The following is a 9,718-nucleotide window of genomic DNA, read 5'->3' as shown; positions in this document are numbered from 1 at the left end:
CTACAGTCTTAAAAGGTTGTGCTTTTCTAAGAATTTATTCATTTGTTGCATTTTATTGTACATTTTATTGGTGTATAGTTGCTTGTAGTAATCTCTCATGATCCTTTCTATTTCTACAGTGTCATTTGTTACTTCTTTTTCATTTCTAATTCTGTTGATTTGAGATTTTTCCCTTTTGTTCTGATGAGTCTGGCTAAAGGTTTATCAATTTTGTTTATCTTCTCAAAGAACCAGCTTTTATTCTTATTGCTCCTTGCTATTTTGTCCTTTATTTCTTTTTCATTTATTTCTGATCTGATTTTTATGATTTTTATGATTTTTATTTTATCTGATTTTCTTTCCTTCTGTTAACTTTGGGTTTTTATTGTTCTTCTTCCTCTAATGGCTTTAGGTATAAGGTTAGGTTGTTGATTTAACTTGTTTCTTGAGGTAGGATAGTATTGCTATAAACTTCCCTCTTAAAACTGCTTTTGCTGCATCCCACAGGTTTTGGGTCATCGTGTTTTCATTGTCATTTGTTTCTAGGTGATTTTTTATTTCCTCTGCGAATTCCTCATTTATCTCTTGGTTATTTAGTAGCATATTGTTTAGCCTCCATGTGTTTTTATTTTTTACAGTTTTTTTCCCTGTAATTGATACCTAGTCTCATAGCATTGTGGTCAGAAAAGATAGTTGATATGATTTCAATTTTCTTAAATTTACCATAGCTTGATTTGTGACCCAAGATATGATCTACTGGAGAATATTCCATGAGCACTTGGGAAGAAAGTGTACTCTGTTGCTTTTGCATGGAATGTCCTATAAATATCAATTAAGTCCCTCTTGTTTAATGTGTCATTTTAAGCTTGTGTTTCCTTATTTATTTTCATTTTGGAGATCTGACCATGGTGAAAGTGGGGTGTTAAAGTCCCCTACTATTATTATGTTACTGTTGTTTTCACCTTTTATGGCTGTTAGCATTTGCCTTATGTATTAAGGTGCTCCAATGTTGGGTGCATAAATATTTACAATTGTTATACCTTCTTGAATTGCTCCCTTGATCATTATGTAGTGTCCTTCTTTGTCTCTTGTAATAGTCTTTACTTTAATGTCTGATTTGTTTGAAATGAGAATTGCTACTCCAGCTTTCTTTTGATTTCATTTGCATGGAATTTCTTTTTCCATCCCCTCACTTTCAGTCTGTATGTGTCCCTAGGTCTGAAGTGGGTCTCTTGTAGACAGCATATACACGGGTCTTGTTTTTGTGTCCATTCAGCCAGTCTATGTGTTTGGTTGGAGCATTTAATCCATTTACATTTAAGGTAATTATCAATATGTATGTTACTATTACCATTTTCTTAATTGTTTTGGTTTTGTTATTGTAGGTCTTTTCCTTCTCTTGTGTTTCCTGCCTAGAGAAGTTCCTTTAGCATTTGTTGTAATGCTGGTTTGGAGGTGCTGAATTCCCTTAGCCTTTGCTTGTCTGTAAAGGTTTTAATTTTTCCGTCGCATCTGAATGAAATCCTTTTTGGGTAGAGTAAGATTGGTTGTAGATTTTTCCCTTTCATCACTTTAAATATGTCCTGACCCTCCCTTCTGGCTTGCAGAGTTTCTGCTGAAAGGTCCGTTGTTAACCTTATGGGGATTCCCTTGTATATTTTTTGGTTGCTTTTCCCTTGTGGCTTTTAATATTTTTTCTTTGTACTTAAGTTTTGATAGTTTGATTAATATGTGTCTTGGTGTGTTTCTCCTTGGATTTATCCTGTATGGGACTCTCTGCACTTCTTGGACTTGACTGACTATTTCCTATCCCATATAAGAGAAATTTTAAAGTATAATCTCTTCAAATATTTTCTCAGTCCTTTTCTTTTTCTCTTCTTCTTCTGGGACACCTATAATTCGAATGTTGGTGTGTTTAATATTGTCCCCGAGGTCTCTGAGACTGTCCTTAATTCTTTTTATTCTATTTTCTTTATTCTGCTCTGTGGTAGTTATTTCCACTATTTCATCTTCCAGGTCACATATCCATTCTTCTGCCTCAGTTATTCTGCTATTGCTTCCTTCTAGAGAATTTTAAATTTCATTTATTTTGTTGTTCATCATTGTTTGTTTGCTCTTATTTTTTCTAGGTCCTTGTTAAACATTTCTTGTATTTTCTCCATTCTATTTCCAAGATTTTGGATCATCTTTACTATCATTACTCTGAATTATTTTTCAGGTAGACTGCCTATTTCTTCTTCATTTGTTTGGTCTGGTGAGTGTTTACTTTGCTCCTTCATCTTCTGTATATTTTTCTGTCTTCTCATTTTGCTTAACTTACTGTGTTTGGGGTCCCCTTTTTGCAGGCTGCAGGTTCGTAGTTCCCATTGTTTTTGGTGTCTGTTCACAGTGGGTAAGTTTGGTTCAGTGGGTTGTGTAGGTTTCCTAGTGGAGGGGACTGGTGCCTGTGTTCTGTTGGATGAGGCTGGATCCTTTCTTTCTGGTTGGCAGGGCCATATCTGGTGGTGTGTTTTATGGTGTTTGTGAACTTATTACGATTTTAGACAGCCTCTCTGTTAATGGGTGGGGTTGTGTTCCTGTCTTGCTACTTGTTTCGCATGGGGTGTCCAGCATTGGAGCTTGCTGGTCATTGAGTGGAGCTGGGTCTTAGCATTGAGAGGGAGATCTCTGGGAGAACTCTCACTGACTGATATTATCCATGAGGTCTCTGGTTGTCCAATGTGCTGAGCTTGGCTCTCCCACCTCCGAGTTTCAGGTCTGACACCAGGCTGGAACACTAAGACCCTATCAGTCATATGGCTTTCAACTGAGACATTTTCCCCTTTCCTTTCATAGGGGAAGGGAACACAAAACACTTTGTCTTGCTTCTCTTCTGTAGCTAGTTTTGCAACAAAGATGCAAGATGCAGGCATGCAACCTTCATGCAAGTGAAGTTTCTCTTGACTGAGGCAGCAGATGGACTTTCAGGGAATCCAGATGGAAATGCACACCTTGCAAAACAGACTGGAAAGTGATTTGTCCCCCTGTTGCAACTTTAGGTAATGCTGTGCTTCAGCTACTTGATGGGCCTGTGCTGACAATATTTTTTATAATAGAAACCATTGGATAAATTCTAATTACAAGTCTATATATTACACACACTCAATAAGTACAAATGTAAATTTTTTAGGGAAAGAAGGGTTGTACTTTTCCTTAACTGTTAATATATCTTTGCTTTCACAGACAATGAAGTCACATACAATATCCAAAAACTTGCTATATTGAAAGCTAATTACCAAAGATAGTTACTGTGACTAAAGAAATATCTGCTGATTACTTTACAGGGTTTTTATGTGACTCAAGAGAAGTAGTGCATGTGAAAATGCTATAAAAAGTGTAAGGTGTTCTCACTAAAAATATCATAGTCAATAGTAATAGTGTGTTTTTATGCCACCTTAGAAAAGAGATGTGTCTTTCACTGTTATTTCACAGAAGTAGAGACTGTTACACATAGGCTTAATATAAGTTAGTCTAAGATCAGGTGTGACACAGTAGTGAATGGTTCTGGTTTCAATTAAAGAAATAGTTGAATGAATACTTTTCAGGGAAATACAGTGATTTTAAAAAAAGAAAGTCACCTGAACATTCTGTCAAGATATTTTATATGATGTATGTCATTTAGTACATACAATTTCAATACATAAATAAAATTCAGTTTAACATTGAATACCTCAATGAGGTACACTACCTCAGCTCAGCAATAAAGGTTAATGTCAAGAGTTATACATCACATTGGTAGCATATAATCTTGATACAATTTGTTAAGATTGGCACATTATCTCTGTGGTCTTCCTCCCAAAACCCACAATCCCAAACTAATATTGAGGAAAACATCAGAAAAATCCCACTTGAGAAACATTCTACAAAATACCTGATCAGGACTTCTCAAGTACCTGATCAAGACTTCTTAAAACCATCAAAAACAAGGAATGTCTGAGAAACTATTGCAACATAAGAAGATATGATGACTAAATGTAACATGGCATCCTGCATGGGATCCTGGAATAGAAAAATGATGTTAGGAAAAAAACTAAGGAAATCTGAATAAAGTATAAACTTTAGGTAATAATAAGGTATTGTGACAATGCACTATACTAATGTAAGATATTAATAATGTAATGTAATAATGTAATTAATAATAGGGGAAACCAGATATGGTATATACTGGAATTCTCTGTACTACCTGTCAAATTAAAAAAAAATAAACCTAAAACTATTCTAAAATAAACTTTTTTTCATAAAAAGGCATTTTATTTTAAATATAGCTATGTGTACATGTCAGTCCCAAATGTGGAGATTATCATACTAAGTGAAGTAAGTCAGACAGAGAAAGACAAATATCATATGATATCGCTTATATATGGAATCAAAAAAAAATAATACAAATGAACTTATTTATAAAACAGACTCACAGACTTAGAGAACGAACTTATAGTTACCAGGAGGGGAAGGGTGGGGTGGAGGGATAGATTGGGAGTTTGAGATAAAATAAACTTTTGTTTTTTTAAAATTAATTACCTCATAGCAGGAATTTTCTTATAAATGCTACAAATAACCAGCTAGTTTGATTTTATTTTTGTTCAGGGGATAATTTATTGATTAGTTCCTGCTTCCTAATTTAGTTGTTATTGAATAATTTGGATGTTATGATAAGTTTCAATAGCTCCTGGTCATTTAGGGTAAACTTGATTAACATATTTAGTTTATCCATTGAGGAAACTCCATGTGTCTGCTGGAGTGTTCTTCTTTTCCCCAGACTCAGAGTTATATAGGTTTATCTCCATCTGAGGAGCTCCATATTAAGACACATCAAAATGAAGCAGAACACTTTGACCTGATTCTGTCAGCACAGCCTCAACCATATCTTAGCTCCTGCCTTCCCGACAGAAAAGCATATAGTTTCCAGGAAGTTCTAAGGCCCCACTAATCCCTTTGCAACTCTACAAAAGCATTGCTCCTATTTTATCATGTCCTTTAAGCCATCTCTCTTCCAAAGTTCCAATCCTCAGCATCAACCAGGTAAATTATTGTTCTAGCTTGATATAATTCCAGACTACATCACGTACATATTGCAAAACCTAAATATATCTAAATTTGTAACCAGTGTCAGGGTTAGAAAATTAAACTACAAAACACCCTGAATTCAAAGCAAAATTGTTTCAAATCATATTCTGAAAGATACTGCACTGAGATCTAAAAATAAGAGGTGTTCTTTTACTTTTTGCATTAATTTGAAAGAGCAAAATATTTTCAAGAGAATTCCTTCTGCAAACTACTTGGAACCCTTTTGCTCTTACAACTTTTTTTTTTTTTTTTTTTTTTTTTTTTTTGCGGTATGCGGGCCTCTCACTGTTGTGGCCTCTCCCGTTGCGGAGCACAGGCTCCGGACGCACAGGCTCAGCGGCCATGGCTCACGGGCTTAGTTGCTCCGCGGCATGTGGGATCTTCCCGGACCAGGGCACGAACCCGTGTCTCCTGCATCGGCAGGCGGATTCTCAACCACTGCGCCACCAGGGAAGCCCGCTCTTACAACTTTTTATGTGGTGATGGCTCTCAATATTTCTCCAGAAAATGTATTTTGTGTTTTTTGTAATTATGTTCACTAAAGGAGGAGTTTATTAAAATATCAGCACAGGGTTTGTCCACCTTGGCACTATTGATATTTCTGAAAAGGGGAAGAACAAATCTGACTCCATATTGGATCTGTGTCTTTTACTTTAACCTTTGTATTCTATTGCTTTTGCTACAGGTTAAGAATGTTGCCTATAGCCTGAAATATACAGGATAGCCCATTCACAAGGCTCTGACCTTTAAAGATATAACACTTTTCCATTCATACAGAGATAAAAAGTTGCAGAACAAAGAATAACATTTGTCTTGGATATTTATAGGAACATCGTGACCAGACCTATGTGGACAGCTGAAGAACAAAGGATTCTGACACCAAGAAATTTGCAGCAACCAACAATACCTCCTCCCCTTTTAGTATAAAAGAAGGTTGAATTCTAACTTGGGGAAGATTGTTCTTTGGGACACCAGTCCACCATCTTCTCCGTCTGCTGGCTTTCCAAATAAAGTTGCTATTTCTTGCCCCACAACTCCTCTCGATTTACTGGCCTGTCATGCTGCTAGTAGTGTGAACTTGGATTCAGTAACATTTGGAGCTGGATAAACTTTTGTTGTTGGAGACTGTCCTGTGCATGTAAGATTTCCAGTAGCATCCCTGGCCTCTAGCCACAAAATGCCAGTAGCAACCACTCTCCAGTTATGACAACAAAAACTGTCTCCAGACATTGTCAAATCACCTCCAGTTGAGAACCACTGATCTAGTATAATGATCATAATTCAATTTTATTTAAACTGTTGAAATATTTCAATTGATTTGGCTGTGAGAAGAAATATATTCCATTCCCAACATGCAGGAAAGACACCTCAGTCATTCCTTTCACTAGGTGAACACTCTCTGTATTTTCCTGTGCCATGCAAGGTGCAACATTGCTATGGATGGAGTGGAGACTGAGTAGAGGAGTCTAGTTGGAAAGAGTCCTATGGAATTTGTATTGATGCTTCCATTGCATTGCCAGCCAGCTTTTCGCCTAGAGAGACATTTATTAGCAGAAGCTATGGGAGTTGGAGCTTAGCCTTTCCCTTTGACAATAAACCTCATCATCAGCCACTTTCATTCTCACTCCCCAAGAGCCATGCTTTGGCTCGGCTCTGGTAAACATGTTAATACTTTAGAGCGGGAGTTGTTAATAGTTCAGTGCATGTGCACAGCCACGCCCATTATTCTACGTATGATCAATTGCTTCCTTCCTGTTCCAACAGCAGATTTCTGTAGTTGTGGCAGAGTATGGCTCATAAAGCCTAAAATATCTGCTGTCTCTCCCTTTACAAAAACAAATTGACAACTCCAGTTTTAAAATCCTAAAACGTGCAAATTATTTAAACTGCTCAACCTAAATCCTTTGTCCCATACATTGCATTCATTTAGCTATAACAGTAACAGTCACATTTGTAAAAGTATCTGATTCTCTACAGTTCATGCCAGGGGCAGGATTAATTTAGACACAATCCTCAGCCTTATGGGAATAAGCAGCTTGCCACTTCACATTCAAAGACAATGTTTTGCACTTTTGCATATTCTGTCTTTCCACAGGCTCAGCAAATCTAATACATTTTACCTGCTGCTGTAGACGTTCTTCCTCCAGCCCTTGGGAGATTGAGACTACCTAGGAGCCAGTTTACTGTCACTGGATGTATTCATTTACCTTTAATTAGGATTGAGTGATGCAGAAAAGCAGATGACCTTGGCATAGGAAAGAGAACCTAAAACATTCTTCTTCCTTTTCCAGAATCAGTGGTCATGTTTAAACTTTTCTTCATTGCTTTGTTTTTGCTGTTTAAAAAGTAGACACGTCTGATAAAGTTTGTCTGGTTAGTCTGCATAATTTTCATTTTGTTTGTTTTCTCTAATAATCATGGTTCTGGGATGGTTTTCCTATCATGAACAGTTAGTGCTGTTATATTTTGCCTGAGGCCTACGTGATGCTCTACAATATGGGACTCTTTAAAGTGCTCCTTTAATTATGTGGCCACCTGGATGGGAGGAGAAAATGTGTAAAGGCTGAGAAACAAAGCATTCATATGATACTTCATTACCTGTGGTCATGTGATGTGTGGAGGAACATAGGAAGGGAAATGGGATATACAACCTACTTACCACCTCTTACTCCATAGATTATGCCTTGCTGTTTTCAGTTGTATTAGAAATAACTATTGTGAAGATATCGTGACAAGCCTGTAATCCTCATTTTTGTTCATTTCCAGAAAAGACTAAATTGGAAATAATAAGACTAGATACAGTATTAAAGGCATCTTTGCATGCAATGCTTATTTGCACATGCATTTGTATTTTTCTTGTGAACTAATAAACCGAGAGTAATATTGCAGTGCTGGAGCTTAGAGAATATTTACATGACTAAACGGTATGTTCAAACTGCTGTCCCCTTCATCAGCTGTTCTGCTCCACCCTAGCATGCTGAAGGGAAATCACTGAAGCCAGAGTGAACCAGAGCATTACCAGTGAATACAAGTGTGGTTCCCACTCACCCACACTGGTCTTCATTCACATTTTAAACAGATCTCTGCTAAATATAAACTTGCATTTTGTTATAGTAAGGTTGGAGCTATAACAAAATATAGAAACCCTACCTATTAATCAAAGGAATATTCAAGTACAGTCAACATCTAAATAGTTTCTGGGTTTGATATGAAAGAAAAATGTCTATTGGGTGGTACTACTTCTGCACATGGCTCACTTGCAAACATTCACATCTAAATGACCATAGAGTCACTATGTTAAGTTTTATAAATTGATTGAGAAGAGGGAGGAGACAATTATGAGATTGGGGGAAATGCTGAAGAAATGCAAAAAGACTGAAGAGGTTTTGAGTGTGCATAGTAGACTAGTGGAAAGACTATGTTGGAACAACATTGGAAAGTCTATTGGAGAGATTACCTTGGAACAACATTGAAGGAGGAAGAGGTGGAAGTGGGAGAAAAAGGTAAAGAGATAAGATCATTCATAATCCATGCTCCAAAAATAAATGGGTTTTCATTTTCTATGAGATAAAGGTTATGATTTTGTACCCAATGCTAATGTGTGGGGTTTTCCCCCACAGGACCAAGCAATTTTCAGACACAAGCTGGGTGTCCTACAGTTCAACTCAATTCTACTTACTTCCTACCTGGAGATACCATCAGATTCCACAGGTTAAGGGCTCAGTCCTACAAGACGGCCTCCCACTTCAGATACCAATTGCAAGCCCAGGTTTTCTCTTGTGCTTCTGATCAACTGACTATAGACTAGAGATTCCAACAATGCCTTTTTTTGGGTTGGATTAATTTGTTAGTGAAGCTCACAAAACTCAGAGAAACACTTTGCTTACTAGATTACCAGTTTATTAAAAAAGAAAGTAATTCAGAAACAGCCAGGTGAAAGAGATGCATGGGGCAAGGTATGTGGGAAGGGGCATGGAGCTTCCATGCCCTCTCCATGTGTGCAACTCTCCCCACATCTCCAATTGTTCACCAACACAGAAGCCCTCCAAACTCTTTCCTTTGGGGGTTTTATGGAGGCTTCCTTATATAGATACGATTGATTAAATCATTGGCCGTTGGCCATTCACTCTCCAGCCCCTCGCCTCTCCCTGGAGTTCAGGGGATGGGATTGAGAGTTCCTACCCTCCATCACATGGTTGGCTCCCCTAGCAACCAGCATCCTTAGGTGCTTTCCAAAAGTCATCCATTAACATAACAAAGACAGCTTTATGCTCTATACTTGGGAAATTCCAAGGGTTTTAGGAGCTGTGTGCCAGAAATGGGGATGAAAACCAAACATATATTTATTACAAATCACAATATCACAAACATCAAGGTCTTATCCTAGGTTGAATTCATAGTTTGTCACCTAATTACTGAATTTTCCACCTCTTCCACTTGATCACATTTCCCATGCCTAGCCCTAAGCCTTTGTTCACTCTGGTTTCTCTCCTCTTTTCCTTCTGAAGTGCCTTCCATTCTGTCCCTCGTGCTCCAAGGCCCTTCTCAAACTCCCTCTTATTTATGAAACTTTTCCAATTGAATGCAGACTTGAGATGTTTCTTCTCTAAAGTAATATACCCATCCATTTTACAAC

The sequence above is a fragment of the Kogia breviceps genome, chromosome 5, assembly GCF_026419965.1.
Source record: "Kogia breviceps isolate mKogBre1 chromosome 5, mKogBre1 haplotype 1, whole genome shotgun sequence".
Classification (NCBI taxonomy): Eukaryota; Metazoa; Chordata; class Mammalia; order Artiodactyla; family Physeteridae; genus Kogia; species Kogia breviceps.
Note: the sequence above shows the minus strand (reverse complement) of the source record.